Raw genomic sequence first — 21634 nt, 5'->3', positions numbered from 1 at the left:
GTGAGACATGAGCAGCTGTGGTCAAGCCAGTGCCTGTGTTACCCAACCATAAGCAGTACAGCTCATGGAGTCTTCTTCCACTTGAGGAAAGGAAAGGAAAGAGCTCAGAGGTCTTTGTTTTGCAACTTGGGAACCAGTTCAGCCACAGTAAAATAAAGTACCAAGAAGACTCCTCAGGACCCTGAGCCCTGGCATTAGTTCCTAGATGGCATTTCTGGACCTACTCTAGCCCAGAAGGAAACATGCTTCTTTGAAGGGAAAGACTCCATCCTGGTAGGATTCACCACTTGTTGACTAAAGAGCCCTTGGGCATTGAATAAACATCAGAGGTGGCTAGGCAACATCACGACTGGCTTTGGGTGAGACTGGGCTGGCTTCAGATGTGACATGGCCCTGGTGGCCAAGAGGGAGTGCCCATATCACTCCTCTTCCAACTCCAGTGGCCCAGCACAGAGAGCGAGGGAAGAGAGTGAGAGAATTTGCCTGGTAATCTTATGTAAGCTCACCAAGGTGATACTGCATTACTGGTCTTGGGACAGCCCCAGTGTTGTTATGGCTGCAGTGACCAAAAACTTAGACCACAACACTCAATTCCTTTGAATATCTGGAAAGCCTTCTCCAGAAGGAAGTGTTCAAATTAGCCCAGACTGTGAATATTAAAATAAATACCTAATTCTTCAATGCCCAGGTATTGATGAACATCCACAAACACCAAGAACAACCAAGAATGTCCAGGCATGGTGGCTCATACTTGTAAATCCTAGCACTCTGGGAGGCTGAGGTAGAATGATTGCTTGAGCCCAGGAGTTTGAGGTTGCTGTGAGCTAGACTAATGCCACAGCATTCTACCGTGGCAACAGAGTGAGACTGTTTAAAAAAAAAAAAAAAAAAAACCAAGAAGACATGACATCATCAAACAAACTAAATAAGTTACAAGTGACCAATCCTGGAATGATGAAGATAGGTAACCTTTCAGACAAAAAATTCAAAATAGCTATCATGAAGAAGCTCAGTGAACTTCAAGACAACACAGAGAAAGAATTAAGAAACCTATCAAAGAAATTTAACAAAGATATTGAAATAATAAAGAAAAATAAGGCCTGGCATGGTTGCTCATGCCTGTAATCCTAGCACTCTGGGAGGCCTAGGCGGGAGGATCGTTCAAGGTCAGGAGTTCTAAACCTGCCCGAGCAAGAGCAAGGCCCCGTCTCTACCAAAAACATAGAAAGAAATTAATTGGCCAACTAAAAATACATAGAAAAAATTAGCTGGGCATGGTAGTGCATGCCTGTAGTCCCAGTTGTTCAGGAGACTGAGTTAGAAGGATCACTTGAGCCCAGGAGATTGAGGTTGCTGTGAGCTAGGCTGACACCATGGCACCCTTGCTTGGGCAACAGAGTGAGACTCTGTCTCAAAAAAAGAACAAAACAAAACAAAAAAAAAAACGAAAGAAAAATAAGCAGACATCCTAAAGCTTAAGAATTCAATTGATAAATTGAGAAACACACCAGAGTCCCTCAACAGCAGAACTGATTCAGCAGAAGAGAAAAAGAGTGAGCGTGAAGAAAGCTTATTTTAAAATACATAATCAGAAAAAAAAATAAGAATGAATCATGCTTACAAGATTTAAAATATATTTTTTCCTTTTTTTTATTTCAGCATATTATGGGGGTACAAATGTTATGGTTACGTATATTGCCCATGCCCTCCCTCCCCCCTACCACTTGCCCACACCCGATAAATGTTATTCCTATATGTCCACTTAAGTGTTGATCCATTCATGCCAATTTGCTGGTGAGTACATGTGGTGTTTGTTTTCCCATTCTTGAGATATATCACTTAGTAGAATGGGTTCCAGCTCTATCCAGGAATATACAAGAGGTGCTATATCACCATTGTTTCTTAAAGCTGAATAGTACTCCATGGTATACATATAGCACATTTTATTAATCCACTCATGAATTGATGGGCACCTGGGTTGTTCCCGCACCTTTGAGATTGTGAACTGTTGTGCTATAAACATTCGAGTGCAGGTGTCCCATTTGTAGAGTGTCATTTGATCTTTTAGGTAGATGCCCAGTAGTGGAATTGCTGGATCAAATGGTAAATCTACTTGTATTGCTTTGAGGTATCTCCATATTGCTTTCCACAGAGGTTGAATTAGTTTGCAGTCCCACCAGCAGTGTAGGAGTGTTCCTCTCTCTCTGCATCCACGCTAGCATTTGTTGTTTGGAGATTTTTTTGATAAAGGCCATTCTCACTGGAGTTAAGTGATATCTCACTGTGGTTTTGATTTGCATTTCCCCTGATGAGTAGAGATGTTAAGCATTTTTTCATATGTTTGTTGGCCTTTATTCTATCTTCTTTTGAAAAATTTCTGTTCATGTCCTTTGCCCACTTTTTGATAGTGTTGTTTGATTTTGTCTTGCTGATTTTCCTGAGTTCTAAATAGATTCTAGTTATCAGCCCTTTATTGGATGTGTAGCTTGCAAAAATTTTCTTCCATTCTGTGGGTTGTCTGTTTGCTCTCTTGACAGTTTCTTTGGCTGTGCAGAAGTTTTTTAATTTGATCAGGTCCCTTTTATTTATTTTTGTTGCTGCTGTGATTGCGTTTGGGGTCTTCTTCATAAATTCTTTGCCTAGGCCAATGTCTAGAAGAGTATTTCCAATGTTTTCCTCTAGGATTCGAATAGTTTCACACCTAATGTTCAAGTCTGTTACCCAGCATGAGTTGATTTTTGTGAGAGGTGAAAGGTGTGGGTGCTGTTTCAGTCTTCTGCATGTGTCTATCCAGTTTTCCCAGCACTATTTATTGAATAAGGATTCTTTTCCCCAGTGCATGTTTTTGTCTGCTTTGTCAAAGATTAGTTGGTTATATGAGGATGGTTTTATATCTGGGTTCTCTGTTCTGTACCACTGGTCACTGTCCCTGTTCTTGTGCCAGTTACTAGCTGTTTTAATTACTATAGCTTTGTTGTATAGTTTATAATCTGGTAGACTGATATCTCCTATTTTGTTTTTATTGCCTAGGATTGATTTTGCTATATGGGATCTTCTCTAGTTCCATACAAAGCATAAAACTATTTTTTCTATATCTGTGAAAAATGATGATGGTATTTTAATAGGGATTGCATTAACTCTGTAGTCACTTTGGGTAGTATAGACATTTTAACAATGTTGATTCTGCCAACCCATGAGCATAGTATATTCTTCCACCTGTTTACATCCTCTGCTATTTCCTTCTTCAGTGTTTCATAGTTCTCCCTGTAGAGGTTTTATACCTCCTTAGTTAAATATATTCCAAGGTACTTTATTTTCTTTGTTGCTATTTTGAAGGGAATTGAATCTTTGATTTGGTTCTCACTTGTACTGTTGTTGGCATATATGAATGGCTTTGATTTCTATGTATAGATTTTGTATCCTAAGACTTTACCAAATTCATTTATCAGATCAAGGAGTCTCTTGGTTGAATCTTTGGGGTTTTCTAGGTATAATATCATGTCATTAGCAAAGAGTCAGAGTTTGATCTCTTCTGCTTCCATTTTGATGCCCTTAATTCTGATCTCTTGTCTGATTGCTGTAGCATAGACTTCCAGCACTATGTTGACTAGAAGTGGAGATAGAGGGGAACCTTATCTAGTTCCAGTTCTAAGTGGGAATGCTTTTAATTTTTCCCCATTCAGTGTGATATTGGCTGTGGGTTTGTTATATATGGTTTGTATCATTTTTAGGTAAGCCCCGTTTATGCCTATTTTGTTGAGCATTCTTATTATGAAAGGGTGTTGAATTTTGTCAAATGCTTTTTCTGCATCTATTGGGAGGATCATATGGTCTTTATTTTTACTTCTTTTTATATGGAAAATAGCATCAAAAGAGCAAATCTGGAGAAGGAGCAAGATGGCTGATCAGAGAGACACCAGTTGGCAGAGTGTCTCAGTAAGAAGGAGAAGTTTTAGATGAAAGAGAAAAAACAAACAGAGATCAGGTGTGCACCTGAGGGAATAGTGCCAGAACCTTCAGGATAGTCCATGGAAGGAAGTTGCAGAGCAAAGTAGGATGGAGCAAGGTATTGGTGGTGATCAACCTCCAACAGGCTTGGAGTCCAGTGAGAAGGGTAAGTGGAGTGGTTTGTTTCTCTCTTCCTTGTATCTCTGACAATGGATTCCCAAGCTGCCAGAGAGACTTTCTGCCCACATAAGCCCAGAAAATGCCGCTTGCAGTGAGCTGGGAGCTCCTTGTGGACAGGCCACCAGGCTCCCAGCCCTCCCTGGGGTGCCTTCCATATCTACAGACCCAAGCCAAGACAGCAGATGCCATAATGCTTCATTTTATCAAAAAGTAGAATTTCTGATCATAGATTTCTCTTTGCTTTTTTTTGTTTGCTCGTTTGTAAGCAGAGTTGTCATATGTTTAAAATAAGTGGTTATAAAATGTTTTTTGCAATCTTCATTATATCTTTAAATAAAAAAACCTACAGGAGATGCACAAAAATAAATAATAAGAAATTAAAACACTACCAGAGAAAATCACTTTTAACAAAGAAAGACATGAAAGTGGTAAGAAAGAAAGAGAGGACCACAAAACAAGCAGAAATAAAATAACATCATGGCAATAGTAAGTTCTTATGTATGAATAATAACATTGGATGTGAATGGACTAAACTCTCAAAAGACAGAGTGGCTGAATGGATTAAAAAAACAAGAGCCCAGACTGAAATCTACCTCTTTCTTCGTGTAAGCCTTTTGGACCACCATAGACAGGCAGAACCTGATGCTGTCTTTCATCAAAATCTCCTCTATGCCCCCAGGGCTTCTCTGGATTAAAGCCAAAGTGGTCTCTTTTTTTTTTTTTTTTTTTTTTTTTTTGAGACAGAGTCTCACTTTGTTGCCCAGGCTAGAGTGAGTGCCGTGGCGTCAGCCTCGCTCACAGCAACCTCAATCTCCTGGGCTCAGCAATCCTACTGCCTCAGCCTCCCGAGTAGCTGGGACTACAGGCATGCGCCACCATGCCCGGCTAATTTTTTTTTGTATATATATATTTTTAGTTGGTCAATTAATTTCTTTCTATTTTTGGTAGAGACAGGGTCTCGCTCAGGCTGGTTTCGAACTCCTGACCTTGAGCAATCCGCCTGCCTCAGCCTCCCAGAGTGCTAGGATTACAGGCGTGAGCCACCGCGCCCGGCTCAAAGTGGTCTCTTTGACCAAGATGATCTATACCCAGCCTCACAAGATTCTCTCATATTTACAGGAGGTCTTATAAAATGATCCCTACCATCTAATGGAGGCCTTCCAGGACCTTATCTTGGATCAACAGGATGCCCAATCATATCCCTAACATCCACAGGGGGAGGTCTACTAATGCTTTATCTGCTTTCTATAGGAGGAAAACGGTGATCTCTATTTCCTTTCTATTGAATGTTATCATTCCCAAGTAGTATCCTTTTTTCTGGATTAGTAACATTGTCTATACTTTGTCTTCCAGGAGCTAGAAAAGGTCTTTCTGGATGACTAAAAATATCTCCTGGAGGAAAAGGTCCACAGGGTGGTGGATGAAGAGCTGTATCAAGTACTGATGGGGGAGGGATTCCCCATTGGGGTGGTATTCCAGGCTGTATTAAAGGGAATCTTGGTCCAGGTGTCTGTGGTATTTGATCCTAGAAGTGGTCCTTGGAACAGAGGATTTAGACAAGAAGTTCACAGAGATTTTGATGACCACAGAAGACTCTGGGAGAGGCAAAGGGATAGGGATGACAGAGATTTTGATTTCTGCAGAGAAGTGAATGGAAATTGTCTTGGATGAGATAGAATTCAAGATGCTTGGGTTCCCTTCCTCATGTTCCTCGGGTTTTTGATTATTTCGAAGGGGCCACTTCTCAATGAAAAGGTAATAATGTGCCTCAGGTTAATGGTGAAAATACAGAGAGACATGGTCAGCCACCACCTTTACCAGTACAGAGTGATCCTGACCTTTTTGAAAAACTGACATCTTCAAGTGAGATAAACAAGGAGAAGAGTGACACAGTTGCTGATATAGAAAGTGAACCAGTGTTAGAAAGCACAGAAACTGAGGGGACATAATCATCACCCAGTAGGTAAAAGATATCTTTTGTAAAGTTGTCATCTCTCTGTAATAGATTAATGGCTGACTGGACCATAGTTGTTCACTTTTGTCTGCCAGAATTAAGTTAATCTGATGTTCATGTTCACCTTTCTCTTAAAAAAATTGTACAACTGACTTGTATAGACATTGTTCTTAATATGAACATGGTAGGTAAACATTTTTTTTAAAATTTTTCTGATAAAATATAAGTGTTGCCCCCAGATTCTTTTAACATCAAAGAAATGAATAACAGCTTGTCAGAGACTTCCTATGGAAGAAAGAATTTTTTAGATACTATCATTAGGTTGGATATGGTAATAGATATATTTCAGAATAGCAAGTGGTGGTATATGTTATCCATATCTTTAGGCTGCTGCAGAATTTTAAGGTAATAGACAAAGCCATTATATTTTATGCAAAGAATGGCTCTAGATATTTGAGGAGCACAATACAGAGATTTTTAAAAAGTGATTTTGTAAAATCTACACTATGGTCTCTGTTTCTCCAAAGTAAGTGTGTGTGATTTGTTCTTCATACTGCAGTGAGTAAAAAAGAAACAAGAAAATAACAATATAAATATTAAAGTACATTTCAATGTTGGGTGAATTTTGTTTTTAGATGCCAATAAAGCTTATTTATTTGATAAAAAAAAAACAACAAGAGCCAACTATATGTTGTCTGTAAGAAACACACTGTACCTATAAAGATATAATAGACTGAAAATAAGGTATACAAAAAAGAAATTCCATGAAAATAAAAACCAAAAACAGCACAAGTAGTTATACTTTTGTCAGAGAAAATAGATTTCAAGACAAAAACTATAAAAAGAGACAAAGAAGGTCATTAAACAATGATAAAATTGTCAATTCAGCAAGAGGATATAACAATTTTAAATACATATGCACCCAACACTGGAGTACCCAATATATAAAGCAAATACTGGTCGAACTCAATAAAGGTAGAGATAGATCCCAATGCAATACTCACTGATGACCTTCAAACTGCACTTTCAGCATTGGAGTGATTGTCCAAACAGAAGATCATCAAGACAACATTGGACTTAATCTGCACAATAGACCAAATGGACCTAATAGATATTTACATATTTCATCCAATAGCTGCATAGTTCTTGTTCTTCTCCTCAACTCATGTATTATTCTCAAGGTTAGCCCATATGCCAGGTTGCAAAAATGTCTCAAAAAACTTAAAATCATATCTAGTATTTTCTCTGAACACAATGGAGTAAAACTAGAAATCAATAACAAGAGTAACATTGGAAAATATAAAAACATGTGGAAATTAAACAATACGTCCTTGAATGACCAATGGGCCCAGGAAGAGATTAGGAAGAAAAGTTAAGAATTTCTTGAAACAAATAAAAAAGAAAATATATCAAAATCATTAGACACAACAAAAGCTAGAATAAGAGGAAAGTTTATAGCAATAAGTGCCTACATCTAAAAAGTAGAAAAGCTTCAATTAAATAATCTATTAATGCATCTGAAAGAACTAGAAAAACAAAAGCAAGCCAAACTCAAAATTAGGAGAAGAAAGAAATAATAAAGATCACAGCAGAAGTAAGTGTGATTGAAGCCCCAAAATGAAAAGATTGATGAAACAAAAAGTTGGATTTCTTAAAAAGATAAACAGAATACATACACTAACTATGCCAGACTAAGGAAAAACGAGAGAAGACCCAAATAAATAAAATCAGACATGAAAAAAGGAGATATTGCAACTGATATAGCAAAAATCCAAAGGATCATTAGAGGCTACTATGAGTCAATGAGTTTGAAATAAATTGGAAAACCTAGAAATGAAAACATTTCTAGACACATATAATCTACCAAGATTCAATCTGAATAAACCAATATAAGTAATGAGTTAGAAGCAGTAATAAAAAGTCTCTCATCAAAGAAAATCCCAAGATCTGATGGCTTCACTGCTGAATTCCATTAATACCAAGCATTCAAAACAGACTTACTACCAATCCTTCTTAAACTATTCCAAAAACTTGAAGAGGAGATCATACTCCTTTACTCATTCTATGAGGCCTGTTTCACCCTGATACAAAAATGAGACAAAGATCCAATAGGAAAGGAAAACTGTAGGCCAATATCTCTGATGAACATAGATGCAAAAATCCTCCACAAAATACTACCAATCCAAATTCAACAATACATTAAAAAGGTTATTCGTCATGATCAAGTGGGATTTATCCCAGGGATGCAAGATTGGTTCAACATATGCAAGTCAATCAATGTGAAAGAAATATATCAACAGAATAAAGGACAAAACCCTTATTACTATAATTTCAATTGATGCTGAAAGAGCATTTGATAAAATTCAGTATCCTTTCATGATAAAACTCTCAAACTCTCAAAAACCTGGGTATAGAAGGAACCTAACTCAATAAAAGCCATAAATGACAGGCCAGTATAGCCAGTATCATATGGGATGGGGAAAATCTGAAAGGTTTTCCTCTGTGATCTGGAACAAGACAAGGATTCTCACTTTCACCACTGTTATTCAACATAGTACTGGAAGTTCTAGCTAGAGCAATCAGACAAGAGAAAGAAATAAAAGGCATGTAAACTGGAAAGTAAGAAGTCAAACTATCTTTGTTTGCAGATTATATGATCTTATATCTCAAGAAACTTAAAGACTCTACCCAGAAACCATTATAACTGAGAAAAAAAATTCAAAAAAGTTGAAAGATACAAGATCAACATGCAAAAATCAGTAGCATTTCTATATGCCAACAGTAAACAATCTGAAAAAGAAAGCAAGAATGTAATACCATTTATATATAATTGCTACAAATAAAATAAAATACCAAAGAATAAGCCTAACCAAAGAAGTGAAAGAACTCTATAATGAAGACTATGACACACAGATGGAAGAAGTTGAAGAGGATGCAAAAAATGGAAAGATATTCCATGTTCATGGATTGGAAGAATAAGTACTTTTAAAATGTCCATACTACTCAAAGCAACCTACAGATTCAGTGTAATCCCCATCAAAATACCAATGGCAGTCTCTTCACAGAAATAGAAAAAATAATCCTGAAATTGTGGGGGGACTACAAAAGACCCTGAGTAGCCAAAGCCGCTGTGAGCACAAACAACAAAACTAGAGGGATCACATTACTTACTTCAAATTATATTACAGAGCTGTAGTAACCCAAACAGCATAGTAGTAGCACAAAAAGAGACACATAGACCAATGGAGCAGAATAGAGAAGCCAGAAATAAATCCACCCAACTATAATGAACTTATCTTCAACAAAGTTGCCAGGAACACATAATGGGGAAAGGACAATCTTTTCAGTAAATGGTGCTGGGAAAACTGGATGTCCATATGTAGAAGAATGAAACTAGACCCTTATCTCTTACCCTATAAAAAAATCAAATCAACATCAAGGCTTATCAAAGACCTGAAACTGTGAAACTACTAAAGGAAAACATTGGGAAAATGCTTTAGGACATTGGTCTGGGCAAGGACTTCTTGAGTAATGCCTCCAACTCACAGGCAGCCAAAGCAAAATTGGATAAATAGGATCACATCAAACTACGAAGCCTTTGCATAGCAAATGAAACAGTCAACAAAGTGAAGAGACAACCCACAGAAATGGAGAAAATAATTGTAAACTACCCATCTGACAAGGGATTAATAACTAGAATATATAAGGAGTTCTAAAAACTTGACAAGAAAAAATTAAATAATCTGATTAAAAAATAGGCAAAGTATCTGTATAGACATTTCTCAAAAGAAGATATACGAATGGCCAACAGGTATATGAAAAAATTCTCAACATCATTAGTCGTCAGAGAAATGCAAATCAAACTACAATGAGGTATCATAATCTCATCTCAGTTAAAATGGCTTTTACCAAAAATTCAGGTAATAACAAATGCTGGCGAGGATGTGAAGAAAGGGGAACCCTCCTACACTGTTGGTAGGAATGTAAGTTAGTGCAACCACTATGGAAAACAGTATGGAGGTTCCTCAAAAACTGAAAATAGAACTACCATATGACTCAGCAATGCCACTGCTGAGTATATATCCAAGGGATGAGAATTCAGTTTATTGAAAAGATATCTGCACTCCCACATTTGTTGCAGCACTATTCACAATAGCCAAGATATAGAATCAACCTAAGTGTCCATCAATGGATGAATGGATAAAGAAATTGTGATACATCTACATGGTGGAATAGTACATAGCCAGAAAAAGAATCAAATCCTGCAATTTGCAACAACATGGATGAAACTGGAGAACATTATGTTAAGCAAAATACTCCAAATGCAGAAAGACAAATCTTACATGTTTTCACTCATATGTGGGAGCTAAATTTTAAAAACAATTGATTCCATGGAGACAGAGAGTAGCATGATTATTACCAGAAACTGGAAAAGGTAGTAGGGAGAGGGGGATTAAGTGGGAATGGTTGATGGGTGTAAAAATATAGTAAGATAGATAGAATGGACAATATTTGATAGCACAACAAAATGACTATAATCAATAATAAGTTAAGGTATACTTTAAAATAACTAAAAGAGTAGAATTGAGGTATTCCTAACATAAAGAAATGTTAAATGCCTGAGGTGATGGATTACCCTAATTACCCTAATTTGATTAATTCACATTGTATGTCTGCATTAAAACATCACACGTACACTATACAGACATACAACTATTATGTATCCATTGTAATTAAAAATAAAATATAAAAAATTCATTATTCTTATCAACAAATTGTCCCAGATTTGATCAGTGGGAATCCCTTCAAATAAACTTCTCTATTTTTTTACATAACCCTGTCTTTTTTTTTTTTTTTTTTTTTTTGACACTTTCTGGCACAACAAACTATTCCAAGCTCATCCCGTATGTTCTTTGCACCAGTCCTGGAATAAATTACTCTTCTGAGGAATATTGAGAGTGAGACAGACTAGATGTATTCATTGCTTTTTGAGTGTCATTGTCTCTTGGTCCCATGAAAGGATCTTTTAAATATCTAAACAACATGACATTTTATGTGTATGCAGATATATATGTATATGTTATATATGTATATATATTTATGTGTATATTTTGTTTAACTCAAAGATAAAACTCTAGTAATGGTGTGACAAAAATTTAGTGGTCATTTGGTCTGACTCTTTTTTTTTTTTTTTTTTTTTTTGAGACAGGGTCTCACTTTGTTGCCCAGGCTAGAGTGAGTGCCCTGGCATCAGCCTAGCTCACAGCAACCTCAAACTCCTGGGCTCAAAGCAATCCTACTGCCTCAGCCTCCTGAGTAGCTGGGACTACAGGCATGTGCCACCATGCCCGGCTAATTTTTTCTATATATATTAGTTGGCCAATTAATTTCTTTCTATTTATAGTAGAGACAGGGTCTCGCTCTTGCTCAGGCTGGTTTTGAACTCCTGACCTCGAGCTATCCGCCTGCTTCAGCCTCCTAGAGTGCTGGGATTACAGGCGTGAGCCACTGCACCGGCCAGGTCTGACTCTTAACTGATGCAAGAATATGATCTGCAAATATAATGAATGTCTAATACAATGAATTTAATATCACCACATCTTGCAGAAAATTTTCATTTGTATGCTATTTCTTATGATAAATGTATAGCATTTTTCTATGACTTTCTTCTCCACTTAACATTCTATTTTCCTCACCTTCCTCAGTCTATTAAGATGTCTTAGATTAATTAGTATGAAATTTCAGCATTTTAAAAGAAATTTGCATATAACATAAATCAATTTGATGTAGGCTAACAATAACAAAAATGGATTTATTATAAAGATGTAGGAATGTCTGTGAAACAGAGTACAGCATTTCACTTAGGCATTATGAAAAGTTGTGATACAAGAACTGGGATCCTCCTATTTTGGCTTCTTTTTGAATGTGTGCTTCATTTGTTTCTCTTTGAAAGTTTTTTTAAGTTATAAATTTTTTTGACTTTTAAAAAGTTGAATTGTGTATACTTAAGGCATACTATATGATATTATGTGATATATATTGTAAAATGGTTACTATAGTGGAACAAATTAACATACACATCTCAATTAATTATTCATTTTTTCTACCTAGGAACATGTCTCTTACAATCTGTGAATTTACAGGCTGTATGTTTTGCAACATGTAGAGAATATCCTAAATGATAATCTTGAGGTATTAATTCTTTAATTGGGGTAAAAGAATCTAACTGATTGAACTGAGGTCACATGTCCACCTCTGACTCAATCAGGAATGGTCATGGAATATCAATATGGCTGCCATAGGGCTTATTTCTGTGAATTATAGAAAGAAATTTTGAGACAAAGCAGGCATCCTTGTGATCTGGGCAGAGTGTCACAAAAAAAGGGGTGTATGTACTATATTCACTCATGCCATATTCAATGTGTAATTTTTCTAAAAATATAAACCAAAAGAAGTGTGCCAGGGTGAAAACTCTCATTGGAAAGAGAAAACAAAAGTATTTCCGATACATGTAGAACTGCTCTACCTTAACAAGGGTAAAAGAGTATAAAAATGCCATAGATTATGTAAGTAAGTTATTACAACTCCTTTCAGAATATGCATGTGTCTAACTGAGACTTTGTACCCTTTGACTGTCATCTCCCCATTCCTGCTGCCGTCACCCCTCGCCTCTGGTAAATACTATTCTACTCCCTGTTTCTGCGAGTTCGATTGTTTTAGATTCCACACACAAGTGAGAACTTGTGGTATTTGCCTTCTGTGCTTGGCTTAATAAAATAAAAATTTTAAAAAAGAAAATGCATGTGGCTTAACAAGGGATGAAATTACAGGGCCAGTGAATTTTGCTTTGTTCCCCTCCCCCTCCCCTCACTATTTGTGAGACAATTTTGTTCATTTTACAGTGCTAAACGTTATATCATTATAACTATAGGAAGACCTGGCATGTGGGCATCACTAACATTTTACTTCCTAAAGAATATTTGTGGGTCCCTAAGAGGGGTCAGTATCAGAGCTGCCAGCAATCAGAGCTCATGTGGGACAGACCTCACCCACAAGGAGGCAGACAGGAGCATGGTCACCACTCACTCTACTGGAGAACTAGGTAGTTGCAGGAGGTAGTAAGAGTATTGATTCTTACGTGCTTAGTCCTTTAAATTATACAGAACTTTTTCATGTACATTATTTTATTGGATTTTCATTAAAAAGAAACAACCTGTGAAATTTGAGAGCATTGGCCTTAACAACTGCATTTTACAAAGGTAAAAACAGAGACGCGGAGAAGTTGTGTGAAGAGCACACAGCACAGGTAGTTGAGCCATGATTCCAATGTGGGTTCCCCAACTCTACTGCCCTTTGCTCAATCCCACAATATGTGAAAGCAACAAGCAAGAGTTTCAATCCCACCCTGTGTTTGGTTGACCCAGGCCTGGTTCTGACGTAGGCTGCCAGGTGACCATTATGCAGCACATGAATGAACAAACAGGGACATGTGAAATTTTTATTCTTGTTACTTGACTAAAAAGAAATGCCAAACTCCCGGCTCTCTCATTGTGTAAAGACTTTGGCCCACATCTGCAGATTAAAAAAATATTTTGTTAACCTATTAAGATAGCTTATTTGTTATTTTTTAATTCATTCAAAATGAATAATTAATTTTTGGTTCAATCTGCTTTAAAATTTAGGATAGATTCACTAAAAAAATCAAAGTCAAATTTAGTGTAGAATTCAGGACAATGCAGAAAGAGCTTGAAATTATTGAGTAGATTTCAACAAGGATCTTTTTTAAATGAGATTACTTACTGAACCCTGCCTGAAAGAGATCAAGGTCATGAAGATGCCTCAGGAATGGTGCCACTTGCTGGATTTGTCCTCTGGCTGTGTCACTAGTTTTTCTTCCTCTTGCTCAAATTCTTGGTTTCCCAGGTGGGAAAGGCATCTTCTTTTCTTTGAATGCCCTTGGCACTCTCTCTGTTTTATACAGGTTGTATTTGTAACAGACACTTAGTGACATGTTTTCCACCCCATGTTTTTCAACCACCACTGTGTGCTTCCCATGCTGATTTTGACTTTTATCTTTGAAGCTTTCCAGTACTGTTTGCTGTATTTTAAATGCTGGTTTGGCTGGATGACAATCCCCAGAAAGATGTGCACTACATTTCAAGCTTTTATGCCACAGCTTTGACATGTCACTGGTTGTCATACATAGACTGGTGTGACTTCCAACTCAAAGTCCTTCAATGTTTTTAAGTGGAAGGAAGCAGGAAAATGGTACCTGGGGAATTGTGCTTTATGATTAAAATCCCTGCATCACTGTTCTTCATATCACAAAGGGCGTGAGAGGAAAGACAGGTGCAATCTTATATAAACACACATATTTTTTTAAAAAAACTAATTCAAAAAGAAGTTATTCTGGCTTTAATATAAACCATAATGTTCAAAATTGGCGAGATCTCTGAAACATATTAAACTAAAGAGGTCGTGTCTCAATCAAATGCAACTTACTTCTCGATAGTTTGAGTGTTGAGCTGCTTTGTAGCACTCACATTTTCTGATGTTGTTAAGTGAGGCAAGAAACCTCTAGTAGTTCGGCAGTGGGTGGGGAGAAAAGTCTTTTTCAATATAATGGCCGTATTTTAGTTAACATGTTGTCAGTCTTTAATGACTAGTGGTGTAACAGCTGGTTTTGATGTAATTTCTTTTGAGACCACTAGATTACAAGCAGTTTATTGCATTCTTCTTCTCTGACTGCTCCCTGGATACAACCTAAAGTCAAAAGGTTAAAGGTCTAAAGCCATAATCTAAAGGATTTGTCATCATTTAACAGGTCACTTGTTGCTATGTACTATACAAACTGAAAAATTTTTAGTGACCCTGTCAGAATGGCTTATTATTATTATTTTCTTATTTCAACAAGAAAGAATTGAGAATTCCAGCTGGAGATAAAGTTCTCAGAAATCAAAGACCATACTTTGTGTATATATGCGAAAGTCTTCACAAGGGTGAAAGAATATGCTAAAAAATTAATTTAACTTTCAATGGAAAGATCTGAAATTGGGAAATCAACGTCTGCAGAAACATATTAAGATGACATCTGGTCTTTGAAGGAGCTGTAGGTAACATATCCAAAACTGAAAGTGAGGGAGACAAAGAAATGGGTCAAACAAGTTGGGGAGGTGCTACAGGTCACTTAGCTCTATTGTTGGTTCATCGCAGATTCGTAGCTTTTCAGTCTGTCAGCGGCTCACAGTCCAGCCATGCTGTACCAGTCAACGACCTTCTTTGTTTAGTGAGGGAGCTGTTCTTTGAAGACTGGGCTTGGTAGAACAGGAAAACAGAAAATCCAGATGTGAATGCATGAAACAGAAGTCTTTTTCCTTCCAGACATCAATGGTGAATTTCAGGGAGTTTTGCAGTGTGTATACCTATGTCGAATTATGAAAGAGACAGAGCCAATTTCCATTGTGTTTGATTTTATGCTAGTTTAGAATGTCTTTCTTTTTAACATTTAAAAAGTTAACCTTTTAGAGTCTCACAAAATGCTATAAATAAAATTTTGAAAATGTTCCTAAATAGTTTGGTGTCTTTTGAACTCATGGCTCATCTATAGCATTACCACCATTCTGGTCTTTGCCTCAAGATGGTGACACATTGTGTCAGTTCAGTCAAAGCTCATTTTCTGTGTATCTGTTGCCCTCTAGGGACTCCAACATGAAAAGAAACATATGCTGTGGCTATTTGCCAGGAATCATTATGCTGTTGGCTTTTCTTTCCATCACTCATTTAAATTTAATCTTAGTTTTTATTCTTATAAACTTGTATTTAGCTTTCTGTGACCTGAATAGAATTAACCAAAAAAAAAAAAAAAAAAAAAAAAAACAACCTGAATTATCCCTCCAAACTCTACATAGATGTCAAGTACTACAACTTGGTCATTCTTTTCTATTTTCAAAGTAGACAGAGTGATTCAAAGGATCTAATATTTTTCTGTTTTCTATTTGATACTCTGATTTTGACAGAAATGGAAATGCAGATTATTGCCTGAGAAATAATTATAAGGTGGAAAAAATTGGCTATAGTGATAGTAATACGAGGAAGCTTTCTGTATTTAAAAATATTTAATTTTCAAAATTTTATTTTAGAGGTGGGTTCTCACTGTGTTGTCCAGGCTGGATTCAAACTCCTGGGCTCAAGCGATCCACATGCTTCAGCCTCCTGAGTAGCTGGGACTATAGCTGCATGCCACCACACCTGGCTTCATTCTTTAAAAAAATAATTTTCTATTGTATTTCAGAATCAGGTAGACATATATACATAAAATGTTTTTAGTAGACAGTCACATCATGCTAAACCTAGAGTTTTTTTTTTTTTTCCACAGAAAAAGGAACAATCCATATTGACTAGACATGTTTTAGGCTATCTTTTAGGGGTACAACTGACCATTGCTGACCCAAAGACAATAATAAAGGCAAGCTGAACAGCTGTCTTCTAAGGTAGCCTGGGAAGAAAAAGTGTTCTGAAAGTATTCTCAATTTAGAGATATTTGGGAAATATGGGGAGTATTAGGCAGCTGATCGTAAGGATCATGAGAGATCACCACTGAGCCAAAGTGTTATGTGACCTAGAGTTATGATGAAAACTGGTGATATAGAGAAAAAAATGCAAAGTAAACCCAGATGGTAAGAGAAGAGGAAATAGAAAAGTAACCAAAGTCCAAAAGAGAACTATGTTATGTTAATGTTAGGACTACCACAAAATACCATCAAATCTGGCTGCTGCAAATCTAGAATAACCTTCATGTCCAGCCTCCATGACAGCAGGTTGTATCTCACTTTCTAGCTAGCTCTATTTTTTAAAATTTTCATTTGCAGTAACTTGATTGCATCTAAAAAAGCCAGACTCATGCCACTCATTCTGTATAACAAAACCTCTATTGTGAAGGTAAAGAATACTGAAGCAAAAGGTTTTCTTTAGTATGTTGCTCATATAAAATTGTTTGTCTAGGTGCTTAGAATAAAATTGTCTTTTGTCAGTGGTTGTCAGCCTGGGCAGAGAAGGAGTGAGCTCTGGTACAAAAGTAGATATTATCCTTTGCTATCACCTCTTCAAATTTTCATCTTCTCCCTGCCAATAAACATGTAAAGGAAATTCCCTTGTCCTTTCAACACAGGTTATTTAATTTCATGTAGTTTTCTTAATATTCAGTGGTATTGAGAAAACTCAGAATTGTAGAGAGGTTCAAAATAAAATCATGTTATGTGTGAAATTATTTTTTAAAATACAAGGAATTATGCAAATGTGAAGAATTGCTGTTCTTTCTGGATTTATTACTATCTAGCAGTGTTACCCTATACTCTTCATCTCTCTGAACTTTCATTGCTTTGTCTTTACTAATTCTTTGCTTTCTTATTTTATTTTATTTTTTGTTTCAGGATATTATGAGGGTACAAACATTTTGGTTACATTTTATGACTTTGCCTCACCCAAGCAAGGATTAGAGGCAAGAAAGCATTCTTTGCTTTCTTGACCTCTCAGATTCTAAAAGAGAGGTTCCTAAATCCTCTTATTACTGTATATTTGTCAATTACTCCTTGTTCCATGAGGTTTTGCTTTATATATTTTAAGGTTATGTTATTAAACACAAATAAGTTCAAGATTGTTAAACCTTAAGGGTGAAAGTGTTTATCATTACATGATAAATCTCTGTAACCCCACCACTCCTTTTTTACTTAAGGTCTATTTTGTCTAATATATATATATATGTGTGTATATATATATATATATATATATAGTGACACCATCTTTCTTAGATTAGTATCTTTCTGAGGTATATTATTTTCAAATCCTTTTCATTTGCTTTGCTTTGAAATTTTCTGTGCCATCATGGTAGATAGGATAGCATAGTGAACATGAACCCCAGAAAAAGACTGACTCTTTCACTTCTACCTGTTTAACTTGGCCTAGTTACCCAATGGTAACTAGACCAAGTTACCCATACCATCTCTGCTATGGTCTGAATATTTGCACCCCCATTTGTATGTTAAAATCTAATTGCCAATGTGGTAGTATTAAGAGGTGGGGCCTTTAGAAGGTGATTAGGTCATTACATGGGAGTCCTCATAAATAAGATTAGTACTCTTATAAAAGAGACCCAAGAAAGATTGTTTGCCACTTCTGCCATGTGAGGATGCATTGATAATATGCCTTTTATGAACCAGAAGACAACCCTCACCAAACATTGAGGTGAATCTGCTGGCACTTTGATCTTGGACTTTCCAGCCTCCAGGATTGTGAGAAAAAAATTTCCATGTTTGTAAGATATCCAGTCTATGGTATTTCATTAGAGCAGCCCAAACAGACTAAGATGACCTCTCTATACTTCAATTTCTTAATTTGCGAAATAGGAATTATAATAATATTTACTTCATGGGTTATTGTGAATATTAAATTAGTATCAAAAAATCACTTAGAACTTTACTTGTTACATAGTAAGCACTAAACAAATGCTAGTTATTTTATTCTTTTTTTTTTTTTTTTTTTTTTTTTTTGAGACAGAGTCTCGCTTTGTTGTCCAGGCTAGAGTGAGTGCCGTGGCGTCAGCCTAGCTCACAGCAACCTCAAACTCCTGGGCTTGAGCGATCCTTCTGCCTCAGCCTCCCGAGTAGCTGGGACTACAGGCATGCGCCACCATGCCCGGCTAATTTTTTATATATATATCAGTTGGCCAATTAATTTCTTTCTATTTATAGTAGAGACGGGGTCTCGCTCTTGCTCAGGCTGGTTTTGAACTCCTGACCTTGAGCAATCCGCCCGCCTCGGCCTCCCAAGAGCTAGGATTACAGGCGTGAGCCACCGCGCCCGGCCTTAGTTATTTTATTCTTACTGTAAAGGTAGTAGAGCATAGTGGGTAAGTTATAAATTCTAGAGCCTGTCTGCTTAAATTTGAGTTCCTTACCACCACTTCCTAGCTTTGTGAATTTGGACACCTCACTTAACCACTCTTAGGCTCAGTTTACTCATTTGTAGGATATTATAGCTATAAATACATTTTCTATTTACCATCCTATTAAACATTTAATTTATTTCTCCTGGTTTTCTGTTTTCTCTAGACATTTTAAGTTTCCTTTCTTCTTCTAGTAGGCTGAATGTTTGCTTTCTGGTTCCTGTTGTATTATTATTAGAAGCCTTTAAAATAGTTCACATACTACTTAATTTTAAAAAGTCTCTATTTAATGTTTTCCATTCTTACCAATAGTATGAGGACCTTTTGAATGCTTTAACTCTGATTATGCATTATCTTGTCTTTCATGTCATTATTGGCCATTATTGTCCCTAATCCTGTAAAATATACATGATATTAATTTTTTTACAGCCAATGCTTTTTCAGGCATATGTTTATATTTCCCAATATTTGGCTCATATCACTTACCTCTGGTTTTGATTTCCTATGTAAAAATAACTTAGAGTATTTAACATCTAGGAATCATTTTGAAAATATGATATATCTTTATTTTGCCCTCTTGAATCATACTTTTTCCCACTTTTTTAATGTGTATATATTCATGGGGGTACAAGTGTAATTTTGTTACATTAATATGTTGCATTGTTGTAAGGTCAGGGCCTTCAGTGCACACATCACTGAGGCAACACACCTTGTACCCACCAAGCAACCTCCCATAATCCACGTTTACACTCCTCCGAGCTTCCATGGTTCATTGTTCCACACTCCGCTTCCATGGGAACACATTATTTAGCTCCCACTTATGTGAGAACATGTGGTATTTGTCTTTCTATGCTTGAGCTGTTTTACTTAAGATAATGATCTCTAGTTCCATCTATTATATATACATATATGTATATATAATATTTTCTTTATCCAATCTTCCATTGATGGACACTTAGATTGATTCCATATATTTGCTTCTGTGAATAATGCTGTGATAAACATTCAAGTATAGGTTATCATTTTTGTATATTGATTTCTTTTTCTTTGGGCAGATACCTAGAAGTGGGATTGCTGGATCATATGGTAGTTCTACATATAATTCTTTGAGGAATCTCCATATTGTTTTGCATAGAGGTTGCACTAATTTACATTCCCACCAACAGTGTGTAAGAGTTTCCTTTTCTCCACATCATTGCCAATGTCTGTTTTGTTTTGTTTTTTGTCTTTTTAATAACAGCCATTCTTATTGGTGTGAGATGATATATCATTGTGGCTTTAATCTGTGTTTCTCTGATAATTAGTGATGTTGAACATTTTTTCCTATGCTTTTGATCATTTGTTTGACTTCTTTTGAAAAATGTCCATTCATGTCCTTAACTCACTTTTCAGTGGGTTAATTGACTTTGTTGTTGTTGTTGTTCTTGTTGTTGAGTTGCTTGAGTTCCTTGTAAATTCTGGATATTAATCTCCTGTCAGAGGTTTGTAAATATAGTTTTTAAATATTTTCTCCCATTTGGTAAGCTGTTAGTTCACTCTATTATTTCTCTTACTGTACAGAAACTTTGTAGTTTGATTAGGTCCCATTTGTTTATTTTTGTGTTTGTTGCCTGTACTTTGAGGACTGAGTCATGAATTCTTTGCCTAGACTAATGTCCAGAAGAGTTTTCCCTAGGTTTTCTTTTAGTGTGTTTATAGTTTCAGGTCTTACATTCAAATCTTTAATACATCTTGTGTTGATTTTTGTATATGGTGAGAGATAAGGGTCCAGTTTCATTCTTCTATATATGACAATCCAATTTTCTCAGAACCATTTATTGTAGTGAATGTTCTTTCCCCAGTACATGTTCTTGTTGACTTGTCAAAAATCAGTTGGCTGTAAGTATCTGGCTTTATTTCTGGGTTCTCTATTCTGTTCTATTGATCTGTGTCTATTTTTGTATCAATACTATGCTGTTTTGATTATGATAGCCTTACATCCTTGCAGTATAATTTGAAGCCAGCCAATATGATGCTTCTAGATTGACAGCTATTTTCTCTTACTCTTTAAAGATATTATTTATTATCCTCTGGCATCTATCATAATTGATTAGAAATCGATTCACAGTCTAAATATAATTCATTTGTGTATAATCTTTTTTCCTCTGATTGCTTCTAAAAATTTCTGTTTGTCTTTGATGTTTTAAGTTTCATATATATGTATATATATATGAATTTATACATATATAAATTTATTTTTATTTATTAGACCTGGGATTAATGTTATTTCCTTATTCCAAATATTCATGGCTTTCATATAATTTTAGTAGTTTCAGCCATAATCTTTGAATGTTACATATCCTGTTCTCTCAATTCTCTCCTTCCAGAATTTCTATGAGATATATGTTGGATTTTCTCAGTCTTTGCTATATGCATCTTAATCTCTGTTTTATATTTTCAATCTCTTTGACTCTTTGTGCTACATTTTGAGTAATTTCCTCAGATCTACCTTCTGGTTCATGAATTATCTCTTTAGTTGTGTCTAATTAGTTTTCAACCCATCTACTGAATTTTTCATTTAAGTGACAATTTTTCATTTCTAAAAATTAAATTTGGATCTTTTTCAATTCTAT

General features: G+C 36.0%; 1 pseudogene; it reads right to left on the bottom strand.

Moving 5' to 3' along the window:
- Positions 1 to 4689: 4689 nt before the first annotated feature.
- On the bottom strand, positions 4690 to 19788 carry LOC105880424 (SR-related and CTD-associated factor 8-like; annotated as a pseudogene).
- Positions 19789 to 21634: the final 1846 nt, after the last annotated feature.

The sequence above is a fragment of the Microcebus murinus genome, chromosome 11 (assembly GCF_040939455.1).
Source record: "Microcebus murinus isolate Inina chromosome 11, M.murinus_Inina_mat1.0, whole genome shotgun sequence".
Classification (NCBI taxonomy): domain Eukaryota; kingdom Metazoa; phylum Chordata; class Mammalia; order Primates; family Cheirogaleidae; genus Microcebus; species Microcebus murinus.
Note: the sequence above shows the minus strand (reverse complement) of the source record. Positions and strands in the feature narration are given on the sequence as shown.